The sequence below is a fragment of the Clupea harengus genome, chromosome 22, assembly GCF_900700415.2.
Source record: "Clupea harengus chromosome 22, Ch_v2.0.2, whole genome shotgun sequence".
NCBI lineage: Eukaryota > Metazoa > Chordata > Actinopteri > Clupeiformes > Clupeidae > Clupea > Clupea harengus.
The window spans coordinates 25,164,274-25,169,556 of NC_045173.1; the positions used below are offsets into that span (position 1 = coordinate 25,164,274).

Here is a 5,283-nt window from a genome sequence, read left to right on the forward strand (position 1 = left end):
AGGATGTACCGAGAATTTCAAGAAATATAACAAAATACTTCCAAAATAAATCGCCTACCCTATCTTAAGGCTATTCACGCATTCTAACATAAGGAAACGTGTCTCATCTGAGATTCCAGCCAATGAGGCAGTGGGTGTTAACTGTTTAATCAACATGTGGCACGAGGAGGCACATGCCACTGGCACGAGGAGTGACATGCCAATGGCACGAGGAGTGGCATGCCAATGGCACCCAGTACCAAGATGTAAAGGCCACTGCCAGGAGTCTGCTGAACCCAAACATTCTGCTTCATAGAATTGTGCATTAAAACTGCTGGCTCAAAATATGAAAAAAAAAGAATGTGTATCAAAAACGACAGGCATAGAATAGATCACAGCACCATTCATGATATAAACAAGTCGTGTCAAGACATTATAAGATGTAATGATAAAAAATAAACTGGCAAGTCCAAAGGGACCTGACAGTCCAAAATCAAACATGTTATACTCAAATATATGTACAATATATTACAATATTACATATACTGTACAGTATCTGCAAACTGTGAATGGGTATTTAACCTATTATATAAAACATTAATCATCATAATGGCAGAGTTTGCATTGTATGAATTGGATTAATAAATAGCACTGCACACGTATCTGTACATAAGAGGAAGGTAAAAAAGAGAAGGATCTCTGACCATCAGATCTGAATTCACGTTTATATCTGAAGTGAGAACAGCAAGAAAACTAACTTGACTAAACTCAGCTAGCCTCAAGAACCAATGAAATAATAATAAATACAAACATACCAATATTGTTTCACCACAGAAACAAAATATGAACTGTGATTTGATGGCTTCGACAAAAGCAGGAGGGCCATATGTAATGGAGAGACATTACCAGGAGAGGGCAGTCTTTAGCTAAAAGCCGCAGGAGAGAATAAAAGGCCTCAGGCTGATGAATCCCACTAGAGTCTAGTGACTAGACAAAACTTGCTGGGAGGTGATGGAACCAGAGTTGGAGGTGAGGGGCTGAGATGCAGCCAGATCAGATGTACGGGCAACCTGTAAATAGAGAGAGGATCGACCACTGGTAAATCATTTCACTGATTTAACCTGAAAGAAGACAGATTGTGTCTCATCTAAAAACCCTACTCCTATGTAATGATGCAATCAATTACTCAATGAATTAAAAATGAATTAAATCACACAATTTGCTGTGATTAATCTTTTTTTTCCCCCCTCTGAGACTGAGACTGGATATTCAAATGTAAAATCAGAATTAATGTGGAATCAACATGAATGAAGTATATTTTAAATCACAAAACTAATGTTCTTTTTAACTTTGAACACAGATTACCTGTTGAGTGCGCAATAAATGTACAAGTTTGTGAATTCAACTAAGCTCCGTGTCAGATGTATGTTGAATGCCCCAAGATATATTAAACATTACATTGCTTATTCATTGACATAAATATTAACAAAACAGGCACTTGAAGACATTATTTCAAAATCGTTAAATATTTCAAATGAATCACTAATTTGACATCTGTTCCTAGCATGATATACATATAAAGGATAATTACCTCAGAATCAGAACGGGCAGCATTCCCACCTAAAAATGAACAGAATGAGAGAGGCTCCAGATATCATTCAAACATTAATTGTGTTTGTAGTGAAAAGTAAGGGGGCCATGATGATTCCCAATTGGCTGCCAGAAGATTTCTCCCAGTGTTTACCAAACTATCTGGTAACTAAAATTATGTTGTGCATTTAGAAAAACTATGAAAAGTTCTTTGGAGTACCTTTATTTTTCCATTTTCCCATTATTTTGCTTCTTAGTGTGAAGAGAGCGAAACCAGCAGCAGTGGCTATAAGGAAGCTAACAGAGATGATGATCCACATCTGTGATGAAACTCCGATTCCAGAGGAGTTTGACCTTTGTGCTGAAAGGAAATATATCACCAGCATCATCTCCATTATCATCATTATGAGTTTCAATGAAATCTCATTATGTATTTCTTCACATACAATTTCATACCTGCTGATGTAAAAGAAATCTAAGGCCATCACATATCTATTCAATTTGATAAACTTTTACAAAGGAATCATGAAGAATGACAAGTAAACGTGACATTACAAGAACATTTCAGCATGAAATAAACACATTTGGTTGTTAATGAAAACTGATTTGTCTGAAAGCCTTACCGAAATAAATTGGGCAAACTTGTCTAATTCCCAAGACAGTGTATCTCCAGCTAACTTGGTTGCTGTGGTTACAGACGATGTGATCATCTCTGGACACGACAACAAGGGGGGTATCAATAATGGCCCCTCCTTTGTGTGTGCAGGTGCTGCCGTTGCAGATGAAGATCAGAGAGAGGTCATGACCCCTACAGGTCAGTGTCACATTACAGGAGTCAGCGCTGGACCAGTTTGACACTACAGTCAGGTTGGGGGTTGATACTGGCTCTGATGAAAACACACAAACGCACACGGGGGTATTGCAAGACAAAGAAGAAGGAACTTTAAATTGGCCAAGTGCTGTTGACATGAATCTCATTGTAATAGTTGTAAAGTATTTAATAACCCACCTAGGACGGAGAGATTGTATTCAGTAGACAAAAGATTCTCTGCAGCACCAATCTCTCCTCTGTAGAGCCCACTGTCACTTTTCTGCAGGTTCTTCAGTATCATAGAGAAGTCTGTAGAATCAAACTTCACACGGTCATCGGGAACAAATAATTTTTCTTTTGCAGGATAATATCTCACAACTTGTCCATGGAAAGACCAGTGCACAAAATCTATTTCCTCCCTCCTTAAGTCTTCATGTCCGTGGATGTCCAGTTTGACATGATGTCCTTCAAGCAGATATAAATCTCTTGCCTCTGTGAACACAAAATTAAACAAAATCTCTGAGCCTAAACACACACACAAAACACACACAACCAAAAAGACCAACACCAACCACCATATGACCAACTGGTTCTCACAAAGTTGTAATGTGTACATTTCTAAACAAATGATTTTGAAGACGCTCACAAACACAAGTGCAACAGTCTAAAAGACATTCTGACATTCAAAATTACAATTTCACCACTCTCATATCCCTCTTTCAACTGCTCATGTAAAGTAATACCATATTGACATATCATAATCCTAGACATGTTATTTGGTAGGATGGTGATAACATTGTGATGTTGCTCTGTTCTGTACCCGTGTAAAAGATGGAGGCGAGCAGAAACAGCTGAAGCACAGAGGATTCCATTTGACGATGATGCATTGGAAGGCTTTGCATTTGGCTCGAGCTGCAACACCAACAATGAAGAAACTAAAGAAAGGAAACACGTAAGACACAAGCTGTAGGCAGTCAGGGCAATCACTTGTGCCTCACTTGCACTTCAAACAAAATGATAGCTGCTCTTTGCTGCCACATCTATTCAGTACACCCACACAAAGCACCCCCAGTACTAAGGAGTACTGACCTTATGTTGAAGATAACAAAACTAGTTGCCCACAAAAACACATATTAAAAAATAGTAAATCCCTCAATACGGTTGCTTTAAATGTGTGCTATGGAATAAAGTTATTCATGTTTTTACATTTTAATACAATACTGACATTTTAAATGTTTGTAGGTTTACTATATATGTGTATTACTTTCTATTGTTATTTATTATGTTTTATTGAAATCTCGTTATCATTGAAAACTAGGGCTACTGTAAATGTATTCACGATCATTTGATAAAGGTTACATTGATGAAATGAATGCATATGCGCTGTGAGTGTCCTTGTTTTTCGCAACAACACACCACATTACTAAGCTATTACAGGCTACCTGTTTGTCAAACTTTCCTTTGACAAGAAAAAAGGCGGGCTCAGGTTTCAATGCCAACACCTCAAAACAAATGTCCATTCATCCAGCGATACAAAGTCTTAAAGCAACCGAATGCAACAATGTGCCACTTTATGTATGTTTTTACGAGCATGTATCATCTTCAAATTAATTTTAATGCAATATGATCATGTGAAGGGCAGAAGGGCACACTCGGCCCAGGCAGGTGGCGCACGCAGCCCCGCTTCCTAGGCGCCAGGCAAAACAGCCTGGTGATCCTGCGAATGTTTTGTCCGCCGCACTTTGCCAAGGCGTTTTTGAAGCGTCTGCCGTTTTAAAAACGCGTTTGGTGTGTTTCAGCCCTTACATGTCCATTAATTTGGCAACCCACTTGTTTGCCTGCAAATTCTCTTTTATGCATTTACAGAAGGTGCTGTACACTTTTGTTAAATAATTTCATGCCCGCCAGAAACCACAAACATTTATGTTCCAAATGTTATGCCAATCTTTCTACTTCATCTATTTAAACTATTCCAGTTCCAGATCCATGGATTATATTTTTTGTCACAGTTACAGAACGTGGCTAGATCCATGGATTGGACTTGCTTTGATCACAGTAGGTAGTGTCACATAGGCTACCATGAATCTGTGTTTGGAGGCTAGTTCATGAGACATAGAGGCACGGCCATCAAGTATCCCCCGCCCCCCAGTCCAAACAGGCCCTGCCCACGCCTGTCAATCATTTAATATGTACTCACTATGAAAGATGTTAAACCTTGCCATATCTGTGCTGCAGGAAAGGGCATAGGTGTCATTTCCCCACCACTTTCTGCAGTCACCAATTCCATCCCCAAAACTTTTGATACTGAAAATAAAAACTCCCTACAGTGATTAGAAAGTATATAAATAGTAAATAAAGTTCTTTATCACCAGTTGAATGCAGTCGAAAGGAATCATCATTGTTTCAGTGCATTACCTGTCCATCTAAAATGTCAGAAACGTTATGTCTTCCTGGTTTCATGTGGTTGCTCTAACAGAGTTTCTAAGTGTTTGATACCATCACAAGTTTGGTTGTTTTCCAAGTCTACATTTTAAAAAGTGCTGTTGCGTTAAAGTTGGATTTGGTGTAATAACAATAGAAACTCTGGTCAAGCTAATGTCTAAGTAGGCCTACTAGTTTTTCATGTCTAGAATAGGCTACATGTATATGTATATGATTCCAAGAAACACAGAAGAAGGTATATAGATGAAATGTACAGACTCAATAGTGGATAGAAATGGAGAGAGCCAGCATTCCAAGTATTGGTTGTAGAACAGCTTAGTGGGTATACAGTGTCCTCATAAGGTTACTATTACAAGGATAAGCAAAGCAATGAAGCAGAAAACTACGTCAGTGATGGCATTTGTTTATATATTACGGGTGAATAGGCTGGCATACAGAATGTATTATAAGCAGAGTAGAAT

At 38.4% G+C, this 5,283-nt stretch overlaps 1 long non-coding RNA gene across 1 annotated transcript; it reads right to left on the reverse strand.

Annotated features, from left to right (window-relative positions):
• Positions 1-941: 941 nt before the first annotated feature.
• Positions 942-1,917, reverse strand: LOC122128647. Its single transcript, XR_006151539.1, has 3 exons — positions 1,790-1,917; positions 1,571-1,599; positions 942-1,049 (listed from the first exon to the last, which is right to left on the reverse strand). It is a non-coding gene; the product is annotated as an uncharacterized LOC122128647 (long non-coding RNA).
• Between the last annotated feature and the right edge of the window lie 3,366 nt (positions 1,918-5,283).